Below are 25727 nucleotides of genomic sequence, written 5' to 3'. Positions count from 1 at the left end.
TGTCCTTTTCCAGATCAGTTATGAAAACTCTAAACAGCACAGGTAAAAGTACAAATCCTTGGAGGAGCACATTATTCACCTTTCTCCATTGTGAAAACTGACCGTGTATTCCTACCCCTTGCTTCCTATCTTTCAGCCAGTTAATGATCCATGAGAAGACCTTCTCTTTTATTCTATCACTGCTTACTTTTCTTAACCAGCTTTGGTGTGAGACCTTATCAAAGTCTTTCTGGAAGTCCAAGTACTCTATATCAGCTGGATCATCCTTGTACACATGCTTGTTGATGTCTTCAAAGAATTGTAATAGATTGGCGAGGCATGATTTCTCTTTACAAAAGCTGTGTTGACTCTTCCCCATCATATTGTGTTTATCTATGTGTCTGATAATTCTGTTCTTTACTATAGTTTCAACCAATTTGCCTGGTACTAAAGTTAGGCTTACTGGCCTGTAATTGCCAGAATCACCCCTGGAGCCTTTCTTTGAAAATTGGCATTGCATCAGCTATTCCCAGTCACCTGGTACACAGGCTGATTTAAGTGATAGGTTATATACCAGAGTTAGTAGTTCTGCAATTTCATATCTGAATTCCTTCAGAACTCTTGAATGAATACCACCCGGTCCTGGTGATTTATTAATTTATCAATTTTTGTTTAATTTATATTTTTTTCCAAAACCTTCTCTATTGATACCTTAGTCTGGAACAGTTCCTCATATTTGTCACCTAAAAAGAATAGCTCAGGTGTGGGAATCTCCCTCACATTCTCTGCAGTGAAAACAAATGCAAAGAATTGTAATGGCCTTATCTTCATTGAGTACTCCGTTAACATTTTGATCATCCAATAGCCCCACTGATTGTTTGGCAGGTTCCTGCTTCTGATATACTTAAAAACATTTTGCTATTAGTTTTTGTGTTTTTTGCTAGTTGCTCTTCAGATTCTTTTTTTTTTTTTTTTTTTTTTTTGCCTGCCTCATTATATTTTTACATTTCACTTGCCAGAGGTTATGCTCCTTTCTATTTTCCTCAGTAGGATTTGTCTTCCAATTTTTAAAGGGTGCCTTTTTTGCCTCTAACCACCTCTTTTACTCTGCTGTTTAGCTGTGGTGACATTTTTGATCTTCCTACTGTGTTTTTTTATTTGGGGTATACATTTAGTTTGAGCCTCTCTTATGGTGTTTTTAAATAGTTTCCATGCAGCTTGAAGGCATTTCTCTCTTGTAACTGTTTCTTCTAATTTCCATTTAACTAGCTTCCTCATTTTTGTGTAGTTCCCCTTTTTAAAGTTAAATGTGGTGGGTTTCTTTGGTATTTCCCCCACTGCAGGGATGTTAAGTTTAATTACAATATGTTTGCTATTACTTAGCAGTTCAACTATATTCAACTCTTGGACCAGATCCTGTGCTCCACTTAGGTCTAAATCAAGAATTGTCTCTCCCCTTGTGGATTCCAGGACTAGCTGCTATAAGAAGCAGTCATTAATGGTATCTAGACATTTTATCTTTGCTACCCACCCTCAGGTGACATGTGCCCATTCAATATGGGGATAGTTGAAATCCCCCATTATTATTGAGTTTTATGTTTTTATAGCCTTTCTAATCTTCCTGAGCATTTCACAGTCACCATCACCATCCTGGTCAGATGGTTGGTAGTATATTCCTATTGCTATACTCTTATTATTTAAGTATGGAATTTCTATCCATAGAGATTCTATGGTATAGTTTGATTCATCTAAGATTTTTGCTATATGTGACTCTATGCTTTCTTTCACATATAGTGGTACTTCCCCACCAACGTGACCTAATCTGGACTATGTTTATTCCTTTATATTTTCTACCCTGTTATTACTGTGTTCCATTGATTATCATTGTTCCACCAAATTTCTGTGATGCTTATTATATCAATAGCCGCATTTAATACCAGGCACTCAAGTTTATCCATCTTATTATTTAGACTTCTAGCATTTGTATACAAACACTTAAGTACGGGCTGATTCCTTCAAGGTGCCAAATGTTTTCTGCAAGTTACAGAGCATATTCAACTCCTATTGACTTCAGAAGTATTTTAGCAGCACATAATACCTGCCTATTTAATCTTTACGTGTAGACATTTATAGCACTCTCATCACCATATTATTTGAGGACTGGGCCTTAATTAATGCAAATTAAGATATGTATTCTGACACACTCAACAAACTCTGAAAATCTTATTTTCTGATCATTTCAATAGAATAGAATATACCACTCATTAACTAAAACAGGGGTAGGCAAACTACGGCTCGCAGGCCGGATCTAGCCCGTCAGGGCTTTGGATCCAGCCCCTGGCCGCAGGCCCCACACCGCTCCCAGAAGCGGACCAGCACCACGTCCCTGCAGCCCCTGGAGGAGGGGAGGCGCTGAGGGCTCCATGCTCTGCCCACGCCTGCAGGCACCACCCCCCACAGCTCCCATTGGCCGGGAACGGGGAACCATGGCCAATGGGAGCTTCGAGGGAGGTACTCGCAGGCGAGGGCAGCACACGGAGCCCTCAGTGCCTCCCCTCCCCCCAAGGGCTTCAGGGACATGGTGCCATCTGCTTCTGGGAGCAGCGCGGCCCGGGGCCAGGGCAGGCAGGTAGCCTGTCTTAGCCCCCGCTGTGCACTGCTGCCACACCGGAGCCACTCCAAGTAACCGGCGCTGGGCTGGAGCCTGCACCCCGAACCCCTCCTGCACCCTGCATCCCAACTCCCTCCCCTGAGCCCCCTGCCACACCCTGCCTGCACCCCTCCTGCACCCCAGCCCCCTGCCCTGAGCCCCTGCCACACCCCAACCCCCTGCCCTGAGCCCCCTGCTGCACCCCTCCAGCACCTCAACCCCCTGCCCTGAGCTCCCTCCTGGACACCACACCCCCTCCCACACCCCACACTCCCTCCCGCACCCCAACCCCCGCCCCAGCCCTATGTTCATGGCCCTACATGCAATTTCCCCACCCAGATGTGGCCATCAGGCCAAAAAGTTTGCCCACCCCTGAACTAGAATGTTAGGGGGGAGAGAAATATAACAAATTTACAAGCATAAAGTGTGAAACTAGGGGTGAATCTATGGCCAAATTAGTTAAAAAATGATGTGTAACGTTCGACTTTAACTCTACCTATAGTCTTCCATAACAAGGATTAAGGAGCCTAATTTTCGGTATCATTTTCTTTTTCTAAACAAAAAAGGACTGTATCTTCAATAGGTCCCAATGTGCCTTGGTATTATGGCATGAATATTATTTTAGTGCATGATGCCTTTTGTCCATCTATAGAACTGAACTCAGATTTAAAAAAAGCATTCAGATAAATATTTGTTCACTTCCAGGCAGGAAGAATGGTTCTTATAGTATTTCTGATGACATCCAAAAAAACAGCTTTTTAAGTTTTCTATCTCACTTCCCACTTTAACCAGACTCAAAAAGTCCATTTAGTTTGGAGAAACATCCAAGTTTTTGAATGCTTACCTGCACCTAAACGGAACTATAAACCTTTTGATGTTCAGCCATTCTTACTGATCTCAGATTTTGGTCCCTTTCTGAAACTGATTCCATAAAAGAGTGTATCATCTAGAAACTCCATTGCTTTTGTGGGTATACATTAAAGGGCCCATATTAATGTTAGTTTTATTTTAACTGATTAATAGTTGTTTTAACTAAGATCTAATTAGCTTTTTCAATGATGATTAGACCTGAATGGAGTCCTGTATAAGACTTTTGAGAGACAACATAGCTTTGCAGCTGGGCCATTAACGTGAGTTCTATTCCAGGCTGTACGTTTGGCCCACTGTATGATCTTGGGTAAGTGATCTTAGCCAAGATCCTCAAAGGAACCAAGGTGCATAACTCCTATTAAAATGAAAGGGAGGAAGGTGCTTGAATACATTTTAGAATGTGGGCCTTGTCTGTCTATCCCCTCCCACCCTTTATCCGTCTTTTCTACTTAGATTATAAGTGCTTCAATGCAGGGGCTGTCCCTTACTACATGTTTGTACAATGCCTAGCACAATGGAATCCCAATCTTAATTGGGGCCCCTAGATGCTGCTATAATACTAGTAGTAAATATTACTAATACGGTTGTTTTTCAAGGTATTAAATTGGTGCCATGCTCCCTGCTACCTGTGGTTGATCTGGAAAAAATCTGTTTGGAACTTTTATTGTTTTAGAGTAACAGCCGTGTTAGTCTGTATCCGCAAAAAGAAGAACAGGAGTACTTGTGGCACCTTAGAGACTAACAAATTTATTAGAGCATAAGCTTTCGTGGACTACAGCCCACTTCTTCGGATGCATATAGAATGGAACATATAATGAGGAGATATATATACACACATACAGAGAGCATAAACAGGTGGGAGTTGTCTTACTAACTCTGAGAGGCCAATTAATTAAGAGAAAAAAAAAAACTTTTGAAGTGATAATCAAGCTAGCCGAGTACAGACAGTGTGATAAGAAGTGTGAGAGTACTTACAAGGGGAGATAGTCAACGTTTGTAATGGCTCAGCCATTCCCAGTCCTTATTCAAACCGGAGTTGATTGTGTCTAGTTTGCATATCAATTCTAGCTCTGCAGTCTCTCTTTGGAGTCTGTTTTTGAAGTTTTTCTATTGTAATATAGCCACCCGCAGGTCTGTCACTGAATGACCAGACAGGTTAAAGTGTTCTCCCACTGGTTTTTGAGTATTTTGATTCCTGATGTCAGATTTGTGTCCATTAATTCTTTTGCGTAGAGACTGTCCGGTTTGGCCAATGTACATGGCAGAGGGGCATTGCTGGCACATGATGGCATAGATCACATTGGTAGATGTGCAGGTGAACGAGCCCCTGATGGTATGGCTGATGTGATTAGGTCCTATGATGATGTCACTTGAATAGATATGTGGACAGAGTTGGCATCGGGGTTTGTTACAAGGATAGGTTCCTGGGTTAGTGGTTTTGTTCAGTGATGTGTGGTTGCTGGTGAGTATTTGCTTTAGGTTGGGGGGTTGTCTGTAAGCGAGGACAGGTCTGTCTCCCAAGATCTGTGAGAGTAAAGGATCATCTTTCAGGATAGGTTGTAGATCTCTGATGATGCGCTTTACAACAGAAAAACTTCAAAAACAGACTCCAAAGAGAGACTGCAGAGCTAGAATTGATATGCAAACTAGACACAATCAACTCCGGTTTGAATAAGGACTGGGAATGGCTGAGCCATTACAAACGTTGACTATCTCCCCTTGTAAGTACTCTCACACTTCTTATCACACTGTCTGTACTCGGCTAGCTTGATTATCACTTCAAAAGTTTTTTTTTTTTTCTCTTAATTAATTGGCCTCTCAGAGTTAGTAAGACAACTCCCACCTGTTTATGCTCTCTGTATGTGTGTATATATATCTCCTCATTATATGTTCCATTCTATATGCATCCGAAGAAGTGGGCTGTAGTCCACGAAAGCTTATGCTCTAATAAATTTGTTAGTCTCTAAGGTGCCACAAGTACTCCTGTTCTTCTTTTTATTGTTTTAGTCTCTCTAGTTTTACTATGAACTGTCTGAGATTCTGCCTTTGCAAGCCCAGTGTTCAGCCTCTGCAATAATCAACTGCACTGACCTGTCTCTGGAAGTGAGAGAAGAGGGTCCTTCTTGGGTTTTACGTACCTACGCATACAGTAATTAATGCTTTCCCCTAACAGAAATATGACACGTACATGTTCCTTTTATAATTGTAGGTCAAAAAATTTGGTCGAGATAGACTCTTCTCTCTCACACATTTTTTTCCTCTAAGGCCTGTGATCTTTGCATTTGTTATTTTAGAAAAAATACTAAAGATGTTATTTCCAACAGTCCTAAGAGAAATGTGTCTCTTCAGCAGACTGGTGACCTCAGAAGGGCAGTGTATGATGCGCAAACTGGCAATTAAATCCTAATCAGATGAGCTCAGATTCAATGCGTCCATTATTTATGTTCCCTTTGCTTATACATGTGTGGCCAGTTTTCTTTAGCTCTAGGACTTTCTTGGCATTATAATAGAAACAGTTTCAACACACTTCAGATCTATTTTAGGATATTTCTATCATGACTGAGCATTTAAGTAGCCACAGTTTCTATGTATCACCTCTACTATTTGTTTATTGTTTAGTGCTGCAGTTATTGTTCAAGATTGGAAGCATGCTTAAGCAGTATGCCAAGGACATGATATGCATTATATTTCAGAGCACATGCTGTATTGGCACCATTGTCTGACAGAAAGAAACAAGGGTAATGCCCTGCCAAAAATGATTGCAGAAGTCAGTGAGTATAGTTCTGTGGGTAGACCATCTGAGTAGGAGTCAGGAGATCTCAGTTCTGTTTTTGGCTTTGGGCAAATCACTTAACACCTCTGTACCTCAGTTTACCCATCTATAAAATGGGAATGAAAATTCTTACCCACATTCGTAAGACTGCTTTGAGACCTATGGCTGAAAAATAACATGTATGAGCAAAGTACTATTATTATTTCCTGCAACAAAATCATTTGGCAAACTAGATGTGATAGTGTTTATCTGCTATGGTTTGGGTACCTCTTGTTATAAGATTTCTGCCGACATATGGTTAGATTAGTATTTTGACTTCTTATCCCACTATTTCCTTGTGCTGGTGATGTCACATACTTGACTTGATTTATCACTTTTTGGGGAAGAATCAACTTTTTGGGCTCACAGCACTTTAATCACTAGTCATTTAGCCCAGCTAATAGATGAAGAAAAGATGACATCCAGTGGTATTTGGTATTTAATTATCCCTATATTATTACTTTAAAAGGATATGTTTATGGAGGGGATGATATGACAGGACTGCCTACAATGGCAAGTGGCCCATCAAAAACTACCAGTAGCAAAAATTCCCAACTGCTGGAGATGGGACACTAGATGGGGGAGGGCTCTGAGTTACTACAAAGGATTCTTTCCCAGGTATCTGCCACATGCTCAGGGTCTAACTGATCACCATATATGGGGTCAGGAAGGAATTTCTCCCCAGGTCAGACTGGGAGAGACCCTGAGGGTTTTTTGCCTTCTTCTGCAATGTGGGGCATGGGTCATTCGCAGGTTTGAACTAGTGTAAATGGTGAATTCTCTGTAACTTGAAGTTTTTAAACCATGATCTGAGGACTTCAGTAACTCAGCCAGAGGTTAGGTTCAGCCAGAGGATATGGTCTATTGCAGGCGTGCGTGGGTGAGGTTCTGTGGCCTGCAATGTGCAGAAGGTCAGACTAGATGATCACGATGTCCCTTCTGACCTTAAAGTTTATGAGTCTATGAGACCACAAATCCCACAGGGTAGTGATAAAAAACAAAACATAGTTCTGGCAGCCACCACTTTGAATTCCACTCATCTAAGGAGGAAATTCCAGTCTATGCAATTAAAACTGTAAATGACTATGGAGACTGTCACTTTAGAGGAAATGTAATCACTGTGGGTGCAGGTGGTGATCAGACCACTTATGTGTGGTTGTGTAAATGCTGTGAACAAGTCATGACGGCTATAGGAGAGTGGTCCTGTTGGGATCCAGGAAGTGGGCTATAGGAGAGAGGTGGAAGGCAGGTATATTAGCATATCAGTGAAACCCTTTTCCCTATGAACTGAGAAGAAGTTACTTCAGATTAACCAGACACACCTGAGTCCAATTAAGGGCTGCTGGTGACCTTTAAACCCCCCTCTTCTGGTAAGAGAGAGAGAGAGAGAGTCAGAGAAAGTCAGGAGTAGGGTGACCAGATGTCCCAATTTTATAGGAACAGTCCCGATTTTGGGGTCTTTTTCTTATATAGGCTCCTATTACGCCCCACCCCCTGTCCCGATTTTTCACATTTGCTGTCTGGTCACCCTAGGCAGGAGGGATGAGAAACAAGCTTTATCAGGGAGAAAAGGCTTCTCCTAGGTGGAAGGCTGCTCTCCCAAGTTAACTTCTGGTTGGGGAAGGACTGGCAACCAGAAAACAGCATAATAAGGCTATGCTCTGGGGAGGGGCCAGGGAAATGTATTTATTTTGTGTGGTGAGTTTGTTTTTGCTTAAGAGAATTACTCAGGCCTACCCTGAGGTCGACCTTGTAAATACTGAAAAATAAAGCAAAGTGAAGAATTAAAAACTTCCAGAGTAGGACTGATTTACTACAACCTCTCCCTTGCCAGAGGGAGGCACACGGAGGCCGACGAGAGGAGATGCCTTGTCACAGTGCCTATGAAGGCAATTTACTTATGGGGGTGTCACTGAGGGCATAATTTTTCCTGCAGAATCTTTATTACAGATGACGATGCACAAGAGGCAAAGAACCCAGACTGACTTTGTAGTGCTACCAATTAGGAAAATACTCCTTTTATTTGTACACTAAGCAAATTTGATACAGAAATTGTTGAGATGAACATGGAACTCGACACACATCTATTTTTATATTCTACTTTTTGGAATACCTTTATAGCACACTTTAAGAGACTTTAAGAAATCCACTGAAATATCATGGAAAAGTGAGAAAATATGGTAACAATTCTGTTGGTCTATCATGAGGGTTTATATCCCTTCCCAACAGAACTTTGAATGTCTGCATTCTCCTTATAAATGTCCAGTCCTATGTTTAATCCTACTAAATTCTTGTCTTTAATAATATCTTGTGACAATGAGTTCCACAGACTAATTGTTCATGGTTTAAAAAAATTATTTCCTTTTATCAGTTTTACATTTGCTGCCTTTCAGTTTCACTGTCTCCTTGCTCTTGCATTATGAGAAAGGTTAAAGAGGAGTACTATATTTACCTTCTCTGGACCACATATTATTGTATACACCTTTATCACATCCCCTCTTGTTCACCTCCTCACATATGGAAGGTCCATTCATCCACGCCTCTAATAATTTCCGTCACCCATCTCTGAGCCCCCTCTATTTTTGTGAGATGTCTTGCATGAAAATAAATCCTCTCTGTTTAGCGGTTCATCTGCTTTTGCTGCTTTCTTATCTTTCACATGAAGTCATAATCCTGGATGTGTGAAATCCTAATTAGTTATGAGATTTAACTGACGTCTGTAAAGAGCTTCAAGAAGAACAATGCTAGAAAAATGCAAATGACTATTATGATGATTAATAATAGTGTAGTTATTATTTGGTTATATTTTATTTTCTGCTTCTCAAGATAACAGACTGCTGTTTTTTATTATAATTAGTATAGTAACAAATAATCGTATTTATTGCCTCCAAGGGCAGTTCTGACAGTAAGTGGCAACACAAGGAAAAGAAACAAATCAGCTCTGCCTATCTAGATTCTATGGGGGCCCTTCCCATTTACACAGGACTGTAAGGTAGACATGGAATGCTGTTCTTTATCAAACTCTTTTTCTCAGCTCTCATTCTCTCTCTCCGCCTATCCTGAAGCTTCAACTCAAGCAGCCTCTGCAGTGGGCATTAATTGCAGTCTACAGCTAAGACAGACGTTCAAAAGGCTTGCGCATAGAAGACAGCCGGTATAGCATTGATAAGAGACTTCTTCACAACCAGTAAGCGAAACAGGGAGTGCTGGAGAGGTTTCCTTCTGTTGCCATGCAACCAAATAGATACAGTGCACTCACAAAGAATTCTTTGCACCGAAACATAGGTTTCTGAGAATAGCATCATTCAGTTATGGTCAGTGGATATTTTACCATGAGATTCATAAGTGAGGTCTTCTTGAGTGGTAATCCCTGGCCATACACAGAGTTGCGTATGGTTGTATGCATACAGCATTTGTGTTATCCCTCAAAGCTCACACACTGACTGTTATATCCACCTGGGAAACATATGTGTATTTGGTAACTAGTGACTCAGGCTTGGCACTGGTACGCCAGTTACTCAAAATGAATAGCAGAGCTATTTGACTGATGAGCTAGTCAAGGTCAAATTACTCACTCGGTGATGCTCGCAGAGTCTATTTTATTTGCAGTTGCTGTTTAATAATTTTTCTATCTTGTTAAATTGTGTATCAGCTGAGTTATGTGTTAGTGGAGTTTTGTACTATTGTCTATACAGCAATCAGTCATTAACCATTATCTTTTTATACTTTTGCCCCTAAGTCTTGGGTTTAGTTTTTTAGAGCTGTAAGTTCTTTAACAATCTACTGCTCATTGTAGGTGTTCTTTTTATTTCTGAAATGTTGAGGAAAGCACAGATACAACCAAAAAAAAGTTTTGACCCATTACTGCTAAAATATCAAGGCAGCAGTTATTTGTTCTAGGTTTAAGTCATTGTATCAGTACTTAAAGAAGACAGAGGAAAAAACTCCTGAGTACTGTTCTACTTTGAAAATTGACTCTTGGAAACTGGCATTATCAGGCTCCGTATTCATTGAATTTCTCTGATTTCCATAGCAAAATAGTTTAGCTTGCAAATAAAAATGTGATTTTTGTCTAACTACTAACCCTACAAAATGGGCTCTGATATTTAAGCTGGGTTCTTTTCTTCCCTCCCATCAGCACCAGTAATAAGGATTCTCCAAGACAAATTATGCTATCAGTTGCACCTGTGCATACCATTTGTTTTCAGATTCTTCTTCCATTCATTCCTCTGCTACCCAATTAGCCATTGTGAGTTTGCACAGGTGTCACTGATGACATAATTTGACAATCACTTGGAGGCACAGGTGTAGCTGATGAAATAATCTGGCCTTCAGACCCTCTGTTACTGGTGATGATGCAGGAGATTAAAACAATTCAAACTTGATTGTCAGAGCCCAGAGTGAGTTTACAGGGCTAGCAGTTATGGTAAACAAATGTCTTTTTTATGTGTAAGCTGAGAAAACTTGATGTGAGGTATAATGAATATGGACCCACAATGCCATTTTACAGCATTGTTTTTCAGGGTGAAATCTTATTTTTCTTTGTAATTGTGCTACTTCCCCACAAGGTACAAAATACCTTGTATATATCTAGGCTGGGATCCACAGAGCAATTTAGGTGCCTAAACTACAGAGTTAGGCACCTAAGTCCACAAAACTCCCAATCAGCTGCTGCCTAATCCTGTAGGTGCCTAAACTCACTTGGTACAAAGTAAAAGTTCCTTAAGCACCTAAGTTTTAGACCCTGGGGCACACACACTGCGGGCTCACAGAAGGCATCTGGAAGCCTATCTTCCAACTAAGCCCCAGAGTGATCCACAAGCCAGGGGAAGGTAGGCAGGGAGATGCTTATCTCACCAGCCCACGCAACATGGGGAGCAGAATGCTCAGTACAAGTGCAGGGCTCCATACTTCATGCATAAAATGCTCATGTGAGCTTCAGGGAGGCATAGGGCAAGGTGAGCTATTGGCTGATGTGAGATCTATTCAGGGAGACAGCAGTTAGGAAGTACTGTATAGGTAGTAGGATGGTTGGTCAGGGACAGGGATGAGGTTAGCACAGCAGTGGGGAAGTTATTGGGGCCTGTAGATGGGCACAGATTGAAGGTCAGGGACAGCTCAGGGTAGCTAGATAGGGTAGGGAAGGAGAACCACAGATAGTCAGGGCAGGGCATTTTGGGGAAGGAGAGGGCAGGCTGGGAAAGGGCAAGAGAGCAGGGAGGGACATCTGTGCATGGGAGGGAGAGCTGCTACCAGACAGGAAGTGGGGAGTCCTGAGAATGAGGTCCAATATGAGAAACAATAGCATCTTCGTGCTGCAGCACCAGGAGAAGGAAGAACAGGGGCATCTCAGCCCAAGCCCAGCAGGTCTCAAACCCAGGCCTGGAAAGCTGCCACCCAGCAGTGGCTGTAACCAGCTCCCGCTCCACTACCCCGACCCAGTGTGGACACAAATCACAGAAAGTACCACCTCAAAGAGTCTGACAGGCAGCAGCCTCCTGGCTCCTGATTGCCTTCATGCCCTATATAACCCCAAGGAGTGTTCCAGGGACTGTCCAGGCAACAGCATCGATCTCCTGTAACTGCCATGATCATTCCTGCACTTGAACTTGAAGTGTTGAGAGTCTCTGGGTTAGGCTAAAAGGAGTAAAAAACAAGGGTAATGTCATGGTAGGAGTCTACTACAGGCCACCTAACCAGGTGGAAGAGGTGGATGAGGCTTTTTTTAAACAAATAACAAAATCATCCAAAGCCCAAGATTTGGTGGTGATGCGGGACTTCAACTATCCGGATATATGTTGGGAAAATAACACAGCAGGGCACAGACTATCCAACAAATTCTTGGACTGCATTGCAGACAACTTTTTATTTCAGAAGGTTGAAAAAGCTACTGGGGGGAAGCTGTTCTAGACTTGATTTTAACAAATAGGGAGGAACTCGTTGAGAATTTGAAAGTATAAGGCAGCTTGGGTAAAAGTGATCATGAAATCATAGAGTTTGCAATTCTAAGGAAGGGTAGAAGGGAGAACAGCAAAATAGAGACAATGGATTTCAGGAAGGCAGATTTTGGTAAGCTCAGAGAGCTGATAGGTAAGGTCCCATGGGAATCAAGACTGAGGGGAAAAACAACTGAGGAGAGTTGGCAGTTTTTCAAAGGGACACTATTAAGGGCCCAAAAGCAAGCTATTCCGCTGGTTAGGAAAGATAGAAAATGTGGCAAAAGACCACCTTGGCTTAACCACGAGATCTTGCATGATCTAAAAAATAAAAAGGAGTCATATAAAAAATGGAAATTAGGACAGATTACAGAGGATGAATATAGGCAAACAACACAGGAATGCAGGGGCAAGATTAGAAAGGCAAAGGCACAAAATGAGCTCAAACTAGCTACGGGAATAAAGGGAAACAAGAAGACTTTTTGTGAATACATTAGAAGCAAGAGGAAGACCAAAGACAGGGTAGGCCCACTGCTTAGTGAAGAAGGAGAAACAGTAACAGGAAACTTGGAAATGGCAGAGATGCTTAATGACTTCTTTGTTTCGGTCTTCACCGAGAAGTCTGAAGGAATGCCTAACATAGTGAATGCTAATAGAAAGGGGGTAGGTTTAGCAGATAAAATAAAAAAAGAACAAGTTAAAAATCACTTAGAAAAGTTAGATGCCTGCAAGTCACCAGGGCCTGATGAAATGCATCCCAGAATACTCAAGGAGCTAATAGAGGAGGTATCTGAGCCTCTAGCTATTATGTTTGGAAAATCATGGGAGATGGGAGAGATTCCAGAAGACTGGAAAAGGGCAAATATAGTGCCCATCTATAAAAAGGGAAATAAAAACAACCCAGGAAACTACAGACCAGTTAGTTTAACTTCTGTGCCAGGGAAGATAATGGAGCAAGTAATTAAGGAAATCGTCTGCAAACACTTGGAAGGTGGTAAGGTGATAGGGAACAGCCAGCATGGATTTGTAAAGAACAAATCATGTCAAACCAATCTGATAGCTTTCTTCGATAGGATAATGAGTCTTGTGGATAAGGGAGAAGCTGTGGATGTGGTATACCTAGACTTTAGTAAGGCATTTGATATGGTCTCGCATGATATTCTTATCGATAAACTAGGCAAATACAATTTAGATGGGGCTACTATAAGGTGGGTGCATAACTGGCTGGATAACCATACTCAGAGAGTTGTTATTAATGGTTCCCAATCCTGCTGGAAAAGCATAACGAGTGGGGTTCCACAGGGGTCTGTTTTGGGACCGGCTCTGTTCAATATCTTCATTAGCGACTTAGATATTGGCATAGAAAATACGCTTATTAAGTTTGCAGATGATACCAAACTGGGAGGGATTGCAACTGCTTTGGAGGACAGGGTCATAATTCAAAATGATCTGGACAAATTGGAGAAATGGTCTGAGTTAAACAGGATGAAGTTTAACAAAGACAAATGCAAAGTGCTCCACTTAGGAAAAAAAATCAGTTTCACACATACAGAATGGGAAGAGACTGTCTAGGAAGGAGTACAGCAGAAAGGGATCTAGGGGTTATAGTGGACCACAAGCTAAATATGAGTCAACAGTGTGATGCTGTTGCAAAAAAAGCAAACATGATTCTGGGATGTATTAACAGGTGTGTTGTGAGCAAGACACGAGAAGTCATTCTTCCGCTCTACTGTGCTCTGGTTAGGCCTCAGCTGGAGTATTGTGTCCAGTTCTGGGCACCGCATTCCAAGAAAGATGTGGAGAAATTGGAAAGGGTCCAGAGAAGAGCAACAAGAATGATTAAAGGTCTTGAGAACATGACCTATGAAGGAAGGCTGAAAGAATTGGGTTTGTTTAGTTTGGAAAAGAGAAGACTGAGAGGGGACATGATAGCAGTTTTCAGGTATCTAAAAGGGTGTCATAAGGAGGAGGGAAAAAACTTGTTCACCTTAGCCTCTGAGGACAGAACAAGAAGCAATGGGCTTAAACTGCAGCAAGGGAGGTCTAGGTTGGACATTAGGAAAAAGTTCCTTACTGTCAGGGTGGTTAAACACTGGAATAAATTGCCTAGGGAGGTTGTGGAATCTCCATCTCTGGAGATATTTAAGAGTAGGTTAGATAAATGTCTATCAGGGATGGTCTAGACAGTATTTGGTCCTGCCATGCGGGCAGGGGACTGGACTCGATGACCTCTCGAGGTACCTTCCAGTCCTAGAATCTATGAATCTATGAAACTCCTTTGGACTTCGCCTCCTGACTCGCACCCTGAAACCCGACTCAGACTCTGATCCTTGGTATTGACCCTGCAAAGGAACTTGACTACGAACTCCTCTGCTACTCTCAGCCTCAGGTTTGATCCTGCTCCAACTTCTTAGCCTGTAGTGAAGGAGCATTGGGGAGCATGAACCATGGACTATCTGCCCATCACCTGAGACACTTGAACAGATTGACTGCCCCCAGGAGAAGCTCCCCATTATGCAAGGCCAAGCATCGCAGCTCACAACAGAGAACCAAGCTCTGTGCAGGCAATCCAGCCAGCTCCATGATGAAAACGTGACTCTCTGGGAGCCCAAAGGGCACAGCATGCCACAGATAACTAGATGCTATGAGGGCAGGCATCCCAGCTATGGGACAAGAACACTGCACTTTGGACATGTGCTGCAGCCACACATCTGGACTCAGAGCCACCAGTCCCACTCCCAGAACATTTTAGTGAGGACCACCAAAAATTCAGTGAATTTATTACCCAATGATGCCTGTTGTTTCTGCTTCACCCCCAGTCCTACCCCACCGACCAAGCAAAAGGAGGACTTATTATTAGCCTCCTGATGGGAGATGCATCGTACTGGGCCTCACCACAGCTCAGATGAACTAGCCTGATGCTAGCTGACTGGGATGCCTTCCTCCACACATTTTCCACCATATTTGGTTATCCCCATTGTGCCAATTAGTGGAGGCAGTCCTGTACAAACTCCAGCAGGGGCAGGGAACTGCCTCCTCCAATGCCAGCCACTTTCAGTGACTAGCCTCTGACACGGAGTGGAATGAAGTGGCCCAGCCCTACCGCTTCCAGTGGGGACCATGTGAGTAATTTAAGGATGGGCTAGCTTGTGTGGCAGCCCCCCACCAACCTAGATACCTTTGTTGACGTCCTCAAATGCATTGACAATAGGCTCTGTGAGTGAAATGAGGAAAGAAAGGGGTCCAGGCCACCACCTGTACAGCATCCTTTGTTACCCATCTCTAACCCAGACACCAAACCCATGCAGCTGGATACCACCCACTGCCATGTGACCCCTTGAGGAAGAAGAGCACCGTTGCCACCACGGGCTGTGTTTCTATTGGGGAGGATATGGCCATCATGAGGTTTAGCCATGTCCAGGCCCCATAGAGGGGGTTGGCTTGGGTGAGCACAGAGATAACACCTCCCCACTCCTCTCCCAGGCATGCCCCCAGGCATGGTGAGTGCTTCCAGCACCTTAAAATCCAGGTCTGCCTCTGTATTACAAGGAAACCTTATTAAATTCCCCCTACAATGTCCACTGGTGGATTCAGTAGCAGCAGACAACTTCATAGATGCCAATGTGGTCCAAGCCTTGGGTATTCTGGTACAACTGAAGACTGTCCCTGACTAGTAGAAACTATAGATACTCACTCCTGTCATAGAGGCCAGCAACAAATGAAAAGGTGCCTCTGGAAGTTACCATTTGGGACCATTGGGAGGTACTTCAGTTTGGGACAGTCCACTTGCAACACTTCCCCACAATCCTTGGCATTTCATGGCTGGCTGCTCATGATCCTCACATCCTTTGGCATGAGTACCACTTCGTCGGATGCATGTAGTGGAAATTTCCAGAGGCAGGTATAAATATGCAAGCAAGAGTGAGTCAGGTAGAGATAATGAGGTTAGTTCAATCAGGGAGGATGAGGCCCTCTTCTAGCAGTTGAGGTGTGAACACCAAGGGAGGAGAAACTGCTTTTGTAGTTGGCTAGCCATTCACAGTCTTTGTTTAATCCTGAGCTGATGGTGTCAAATTTGCAGATGAACTGAAGCTCAGCAGTTTCTCTTTGAAGTCTGGTCCTGAAGTTTTTTTGCTGCAGGATGGGTACCTTTAAATCTGCTATTGTGTGTCCAGGGAGATTGAAGTGTTAGATGGATAAATGGACACAAATCAGATATTAGGAATGGCAATATACAAAAACCTGTAAGAGAACACTTCAATCTCCCTGGACACACAATAGCAGATTTAAAGATTTAAACAAAGACTGTGAACCTCATTATCTCTAGCCTGACTCACTCTTGCTTGCATATTTATACCTGCCTCTGAAAATTTCCACTACATGCATCCGACGAAGTGGGTATTCGCCCACGAAAGCTCATGCTCCAATACATCTGTTAGTCTATAAGGTGCCACAGGACTCTTTGCTGATTGCCAGTCAAGATTACCCTCCCCCCCATGCTGAATCCCCCATACATTCTTAAGCCCCAGAACTTCCTGGATGCTGCAGTTTCCTAAGACCCCATGTCACTCATCCATTCAGCTGCAGGGAAGGAGCTCCCTCCTAAGGAATTTGAGGCAGCAAGTCAGGGGCAACACCAGGTCCATGATGGCTTGCTTTATGTAAAAGGACATTTGTATGTGACACCAGGACCCCCTCAATTAAAGGCTCTGTGATGATTTGCTATTAGCAGGCCATCTGGGTTACCTCAAGACCCTCCATTTGGCTGCCTGCTGCTTCTGGTGCCCTTGAATGTCCACAATGATCCACTCACACATTGATTCCTGTGAGACATGCGCCTGCACTAAGATGCCACACTCGAAATGCCTCAGTACCCTAATGCCTTCTAAGACCCCATCCAGCTTGAGGAGACGGGAGGGGCATCTCCCAGGACTATGCGGGGCAACAGGGTGGCCTCAGGGCAGTCAGAGGGGCCTGGAGATGGGGAATGCTGAACATGGTGGTCACATACTCAAGGTGGTGCTTGAGGGGGTCGTGAGTCCAACTTGCCAAGAAAAGTGGGGTGAAGGGGAGGCTGGGAAAGGGAAACTCCAGATTAGGAGCAGGTGGTGAGGAAAAGGGTTGTCCAGACAGGGGGAGACAAGGAAGAGTATGGGTCAGGAAGCAGGTGGGGAGCTGGGGATAGGAAGGGGTAGGAGGGGGAGGGAAACAGGGGAGAGTGGTGGGGGCCCACACTGTGAGCTGGAGGGGGAAGGGCTGAACATGGGGTGAAAACATGGGTGGGTAGGATTCCACGATCGGAAACATGACCGTTGATGAGGACTAACCAAACTGGCTGGAGGAAATGGGATGGGGTACTTGATGAATGAGATAGGGAGCTAAGACAAGTCAGGGTGAGGGGGCTCAACTGGACAAGGGAGCTTGACTGCAGAACATTCAGGGGCTTCAGGAGTAAGAGGACAATCCAAAAGAGGATAAGGGGATGGGAGCAAGAAGGAATAGAGGAGGAGAGTGTGGATAGGGGAGAGGAAAGAGAAGGTCAGAGGAGGAAATGGGATGGGGAGTGAGGAGGAAGAGATGGGGCAGAAAGGAAGAGAGAGACAACAGGGGGAGAGGTCAGCAGACATAGGAGAGATGGCAGGAGGTGCGAGAACAGTAGGTAGGAAATCTCTGTTCAAATCCTTCTTCCTCCTGTGGCATAGAGGAGTATTGAACCTGAGTCTCTCACATCCAAGGTGAGAGCACTAACCACTGTGCTAAAAGTTACAAGATGGGCATCACCTCCTCCTGCTATTTTCTGTGGAGTGAGGCAGGTGCTTCCCTGTGATGGAATATACCACTGGGTTCACGCCATACACACCATTTTAATGATGTTTGTACAAGGCATGCCTTGTGAGGTATCATTAAAAAAATCATAATTTTCTGTTCAGTATTGTCCTGGTAAAATACATGTGGCAACATTGTATGTGAAGCTATAAGATTCCCCAGTATGGAGTTATTAACACATGTTCTAAATCCCATAGCCCTGGGGCTCCTCCAGGCAAGGGGCGGGGCCTCAGGGCTCCTCCAGGCAGATGGGGGCTTTGGGCTTTGGCCAGCTCGAGGCGAGTCCAGCTGTGGGGGGGGGGGCTCATTGCTCCGGCCGCGGGGGACAGGGGATCTCGGGGCTCCAACTGCGGAAGGTGTGGGGGGTCTCAGGGCTCTGGTCCAAGGGGGGACAGGCAGAAGGGGCTGAGATGGGGGCTAGCCGCCCCAAAGGGGGGGGCTCCACCTGCCACCCATGCTCACAGTGCTGTTCCCATGGTTTTCTAGGTCCCTAAAAGACAGGTGTCATGATGCTCAGTGCTGCAACCCCTAAGTCCCTTTGGGGATCTAGGCCCAAACCCCCATCCTAAAAGCTGGTTGGGAGTGAGCGTCATTGAAGGCAATGTGTCATTAAACAGGAGCAGTGGTCTGCTCTCAAAGAAAAATTTGTGGGAGTGGAGCCTACAGCATTTCCTTAGTGCGTGAGTGACTAAGCCAGTCAGAGCACAACTCATTCCTGGGGTCATTCTGTTAACTCCAATGGGTTCAGCTTTAACTCCCCAGGGGTGAATTGAGCCCAGAAAGATTGCAAGGCCAAAAAATAATGCAAATATATAAAAGGAGGCACTGTGTGTACTAAGAACACATGTTTCACTGTAAGATGCAGTTTTTGATACTTTATGTGAATTTGCTTTTTTCTCTGATGGACTAAATGAGGGAAAGAAAAAGTGAAAGGCTCCAGAATGCACAAGTTTGACCAAAAAATGTTGTAGGCTGGATTCAAAATGCCCCTGACTATGGCAGCTAATTACATGAAGAAAGTGAGGTCTTGTACCCAATGCCTCCTGACCATGAGAGGAGTGTGCACAGCAGAATCTGCTGCACTCTTTCCTTTTCCTGCACTCCAGGACGCCCCCTTCTGAGGGCACAAGAACCAAGACCATGACTGGTTGTAATGTGCCCTCTGCTCACCTCTTGTACACACAAGGACAGTCTAGCTCTTAGCAAGTATTAGTGTTGTTTTGTTATCTAATACGTATAGTCTGTTCAAGGTGTTGGTCTGGATTGCAGTCCCATTGTGCTAGGTGCTATACAAACAGAGATAGAGACAGTCCCTATCCCACACAGTTGTTCAAATTTTCCCACAATTCCATAACATGGTGATCTACACTTTATAACAGCAATGCACCTCCCCTCATCTTCCCTGGACCCTTCAGAGAGTGTTCTCTTGGTTCAGGTCTGCACAGGAAGGAGGGTTGGTGGCTGGGCAGTATGGAGAGGAAAGTGTATGCAATCAGGAAGGTCCCCATGGGCCAGAGCTGATATAGTGATCCACCAAGTTTGGGAATGAGCTCCACAGTCTACTCTCCAAGGGGCAAGCCCCTCCATCCCCAGTAAACTGATTGTGGGGAGAATACCAGAGATTCTCCACCCCAGTCCTCTCTTGCGGGTTTTTCCACAGGGATGAGATGATCTGGACCTGGCGGATTTTGCTGCTATGCTATGAACACACTCCCAGAAAGGAAGTGGTCAGTTTGTCTAGACAAGAGGAGATATTGTACTAACCGAATACATGGATAACCTTGTGGTGCCACAAAGTTACCGTTTAACAGTTCTAGTCCTTTAACTGTTTGAGGACGTGGCAGTTTTGAACATTGAAGTGAAAAGGGAGTTTTACTTGAACAAAGACTGCAGCTTTTGACACTGGAATTTTGTTTGGTTCATTTATTTTATTGAGCCATTACCTTTTTGGTGCTGGAAGTGTATTCCCTCAATGTGTTTATTCCTTGCTCTGGTATTCGTTCAATGTCGTACATTTCATGTTTCAGGCTGTTCTTTTAAAGTGCAGCTGTAGTCTGAAAACTGAGTCAGTAAAAATAGATATTTGTGGGGTCTCGTGGTATAGGAAGCTAAAATCCTGGGTTTTGAGTACTGCACCTTTAAATGTGAGAAGCCTGCCAGCTAAAGGCAGGGCTATGAACAGAGTTAAAATGAAGGGTCTTACATCATTAGATACACTCTGATTTCCCTAAAAGATCATTGAAACTCAAATGTATACCAAAATGCTTAAAGACCTAGAGTCTCTTTTTTCATTTGTATTATGGGTGGAGCAATAACAATACTTTAGTTAAGATTTCTGAATGCCTTTTATTATAGCTTGCTGTTTAAAAATACATACCATGTCCACATCATCACTCCCTATATAGATAGATAGATTTCAATGATAGTGTTGCCAACTCTCATGATTTTATTGTGATTTATGCAGTATTTGGTGGTTTGCTTAAAGCTTATTGTAATAATTGGGCCTACAAATTTCCCCTGATTGTGAGCTCAACTGTGAAAAAGGAGGGTAAGTTCATACAATATCACAGTAACCTATCACAACTTTTGATGGGAAAGCGTACAAAAGGGAGACAGAAACACAGAATTAGTCTCAACAAAAAGGCCTACTACCGTAATATAACTCAAGGACTGTGTTACCAGATCATGCCAGGTAAAGAAAAAAAGTGTGGAACAAGAAATCAGTAAACCTAATTCAGTGTGCTGGAAACAAGGCATACTTGGTGGGCAAAATAATGAGGGAATGGGCTATTCTGCCCACCATTCCTTTTGTGAGTCCTTAAAGAAAGAGACTTTGGCAGGAACAATTGGCTACTATAGCGAGCTTCACCATTATGGCTGCTACCTCCATTGTCTCCTAGGACCACAATCCTTCATCATCCTGATCCTCAGAGATGTCCTGACCAGACCAGGCAAGAGACGGGGATGTAGATGACATCACCACCTCTACTGGCTCTGGCTGAATCCTGAATACCACCTGAGATAAGAGACTTTGTCTCTCTTTCCTACCCATGTATCTTTTTCCTTCCATACCTTATCTCTTACCTTTTCTATTGTCATGTTGTCTCGTGTTGTCTGGCCAGCCTCAGGGGAGACTGTCAAAAATGAGGCAGAAACCCCAAACTGTTTGTATGTTCCATAATTAGATTTCACCAACCCAGTAACAAGTGTGAACTCCTAAAGCACTATAACAGTCTTACTATGGAATCACAGACAATCCTCTTGGGCATTCCAGTCTATCTTGCCACCCAGGCAAGCTGGACTTATATGACAGTTGGTCATGTTACACCAAAAATCACAACAATATTCAGGTTACTCCCAGTCCCAAAGAACCAGTCACTTGCCCCAGGTCATTTGTACCCAGATCTCAAATGAAAGACAACATCTGTAGCCAATCCGATAATAAACTAACAAAAGACTTATTAATTAAGAGAAGAAGTAAGAGAGTTATTTACTAGATTACAACAGGAAACCTACACATATAAATGAGTTACAGGGTTAGATTTAAAAAGGTAATAGAAGCTTCTATAACAAGCAGCTCGGTAGGTCCTTTTAGGGCTGACCCATGCCAAGCACCTTGGGATCTCTTGCTTATGTTTAGGAATCTTTGCCCCTCAGAGTCCAGACAGCACAAAGAGACCCAGATTCTCCTTGTACAGAATTTTTATCCCCTTCACCCAGAATCCGAGCTGATGGGATGAGTTAATGCTCAGACCTCCTCTTCTTGAAAGGAGGGAGGAATGCAATTAACAAGGTCTCCATCCTTTGATGTCGCACAATGCCGCATTTGCCTCCAATGGGCCATCTTGTGTGCAGGATGAGCACTTTACCTTAATTAATGCTTCTTTTCCTGTTTGGTGAGTTACACAATTACAGAGGTTTACAGTGTAAACACTCAATCTAACTTTATACCAGAGGATACAGATATTATAAGCAGGATTAATATGTGCAGCACCCTACAAGCATTCCATACAGTCTAAACACATTCTTATAACTCTAATATCTATTTTAACTAAACTAACACATAGGTGAGCCAGACTGGTTTCTGGCTATGCATTTGTCAGTGTTCAGTGAGGCCCTGGACCTTGGCTTGAGTTGGCACCTGGTCTGCCGGCATCACAGCTATCCCTCTCCTTTTTCTTTCTGTCTAATAAGAGTCTGGCTTAGCCAGCCAAGACGGCATATTTTGGTAGCTAAAAGCAATGCCTTAGCCCCATGCTGGTACAAGTTTGCCAGGTCTGAGAGTGCCTCGTCAGACCAGGTGCCGTGCCTGTGTTTCTCCAGCAGTGAGGTTCAACATCAGAGACAGGAGCTGCATTGTCTATCGTTGCTGTTCTTTTCTCTCCCCTTTGTGTGTGTTTGTCTTGTTTTGTCCTCTAGAAAACAGGACCAGACTATAACAATGACAACTCCATCCATCTCTACTAACTTCTTTTCTTTTCCCCAAAAGGATAGTTATTACCATCTTTAATACTATCCAAGAGACTGTAAAACAAGGGGGGGTTTCCTTCTGAAAACTCTCCCCAGGAAAAGGAAACAAGGGATGTTGTTAAAATGAAAGTCTTACTTAACACTTTGCATTTCAAATGTGGTAACTGTTTTTCCTTCCCTTCTGTGCCTTTAATCAAAGGTTAAATGGATTTTAAAGGTATGTTTCCCATGGTGCTAAGCAAGCTAAGGTCTCACCAAACTCAAAACCTTGTTTAAAACTGTTTAATGTTGGACAGTGACTGGGTTATGTTAACATCTTTGGACCCCTATATTCCATCTAATACAACAAGCCCCAGCTCGTGAAGACATTTGGTTATGTGAGAATCTCAGCTTTCAAAGGAAAAAAAGGATTTTTCTAGCCCTTGTTTCTAGCCCTTTTCTTTCATTGCAGAGAAAAGCCTGCAAACACAATCCAAATGTACCCCAAAGGCTTAGAAACCAGACGGCAAATAAAAAGAGCCTCACATTTATTATTTTAAATAGTTCTCATGACTTTAAGGCAATCTCATGATTTGTTGGGTCCTGGCTCATGCTTCGAATGTTTGTTGAAAAAACTAGCTTTATATCACAGTAGTTGTGTCCATTTGTTATTAAAATTGAGGACGACATGCCTTCTTTCTTCAGGAACACTCCTTTTGACACGAGTGGGGATTTTTCCCTGAGTAAGGGCTGCACAATCTGCGACTCTGAATCAACGCTGGTGTGTGGCATGCAGTGCTGAATCACAATCACATCACTTATTTTATGAAATACCAGCTATCCAGAGAAAAGGTGCTTTTCAATTGCTGCCAGCTCCAGCTTCTTGCCTCCTAAGTATTGACATTGGCGGTGAACTGATGAGCACAGCTGTGCAGTGTGCCTGTCCCAAAGGAGAAAGCCCATGCCCTCTTGGAGCTTATGAGCTTCTCACTGTCAAGTATGTATTTGAAATGCATCTTCAGAGGTCACGTTGCAATGTTGTGTCAGTCAACAGAAAGTTCCCACTGAATCACAGTTTAAAGAGTCTCACTTTTCTCAAAGAAGCTGAACTTCCCTGATCCAGACCAGCTGCAGATGGTGAGTAATCCCAGACTGAAAAAAAAGGGATGATTACATACATTTACTAATTCCTATATTAACCATATAGTTTTACTGAAATAGATGGTTTGTGCTGCTATTGGGCCCAATTTTATCTTCAATTACGCCAAAGTAGCTCCATGGAATGAGATGAGAATTTGGCCCATCATCTAAAAAATGTCTTAAATCATAGCAAAATGCTTCACAGTATGACTGATTGTCGGTGTATATCTATCAAAATGGACAAAATTAGTTACTTAAAGTTAAGTTCACAAGTCCATATATAGGCACCTAAGCCTTAATTTCAAAAGATGTGAGCACCTAGCTCCTCTTATGAAAGCTCTGTATCTCTGAAAGAGGACTAGGGTCTTGTCTACACTGGGATTTTAGCCGGGGTGTAGCTGGTGCAAACCCCTAGTGTAGCCACATTTTGCATCAGGGCACTGTGCTTGACATTAGTGCAACTTATCCCAGTTTGAAACAGGATGCAGATAGTGTAAGCTGGGCTGATGCAAATCACCCTGCACTGGTATAAATTGTGGCTACACTAGGGGTTTTCATCAGTGTAGCTATACCAGTGGCTAAAATCTCAGTGCAGACAGATCTCAGCTTGACATTTCTAATCAGCATATGTTAGCTAGAACAAATGGGAAATAGACCTCTTTGAGGGCGACTGTGTAGGTGAGTGGACAGTGCAGGCTATAATGAGGGATGTTACTTAATTTGTTTTCCCAATATTGGTAGCAGTCACCATCTGGGGTGAGGAATTCAGAAATAAATGGGTTCATTTTTCGTGGGACAATCAGCCAGTGGTTCACATTATTAATTGACAGTCAGCACAGGTCATGAGGCTGGTAAAGGCATTTGTACTGCACTGTCTTCTGTCTAACATTCTTTTCTGTACTGTACATAGGCCTGGCCTACATAATGGCATTGCTGAGCTCTGTCTAGATTTCAGGACAACAAATTCCCAGAGCTTGCATCCTTTGCCAGCCAAGAGCCACAGGAGAAGAACTAGTTGTAGAACTATGGCTCCTGACAGCTTTGGGACTGGCAGGAGATTCCATTGCTACAAGGGCGTTCACTCTACAGAACTGATCTTTTCAAGTCAATAAAATTTAGAGTTAGGGAAGGACTCCACTGCATCTGACTCATCCCCAAGCTTTATGTGGCAAGAAACATGGTGTCTCTGGTGCACTAGTGATTGGCTTCATCCACCATATTGGGTTCCTTGATGGCCTGCCATTTTTGCTTCAGGATGGCAAGATTTGCCAAGACTTGTAGAGGATTCTTCTTAAGAACACAAAGGTGAGTGACACACAAAGGAGAGAGAAGCACCCTCTAATCATGTAGATTTGATAGGGTTATTAGAAGTTTTCCTCAGGTGTGCAGTTGTTGGATGGAGGCGGTTCCTTTTAAAGCAGCATTTGTTGTGTCCTGTTTTGTTGCTCTCAGGATTAGTGAACTCGGGCAGGAGAGGACAGCTCTATATGAGCGCTGTCACTGGCAGATGTACAGTTTTCACAAGGAGCAACATCCTTGAAACTGAGCAATTCCAAAACTGATCAAACAGGGAGATGGGCCTCAGTGGAGTGAAGGAAATGCTCCGAGGAATAGGTATGTCCAAGCCTTTTTAGCCATATGAAGCCAGCAAACAGGCTGACTATTTTGTATACAATGATGGCAGCTATCAGAACAGGGACCAGTTTGCTGCAGTAAGGAAAAAAGACAGTGTCCCACTTAGGTCTCAATCTGACAAATTTTGAAACTCATTCCTGTAGGACTGGGACAAAGACATTGGCAGCATTAGAGATTTTTGCTCCCCAGAGGCTCCAAGCAATGAAGGTCTGAAAATCAGACAGTTACAGCACATATGTTTGCGCCTACCAATGGATTACTGGGGCAGGTAAAGAATGTGAACTAACCTCATCTGTTTGTGATTGCAGGAGGCGTCGGAGAATGTCTGAAGCTATGGGATCCCCAGTGGGAAGCCAGATCAGCAGGTGGATCACAGCTGAGTTTAAGGCTGAGGCCACCTGCCTTCAGTGTTTCAGCAGAAGGGGCAAGT

The sequence above is a fragment of the Malaclemys terrapin genome, chromosome 2, assembly GCF_027887155.1.
Source record: "Malaclemys terrapin pileata isolate rMalTer1 chromosome 2, rMalTer1.hap1, whole genome shotgun sequence".
Lineage (NCBI taxonomy): Eukaryota > Metazoa > Chordata > Testudines > Emydidae > Malaclemys > Malaclemys terrapin.
Note: the sequence above shows the minus strand (reverse complement) of the source record.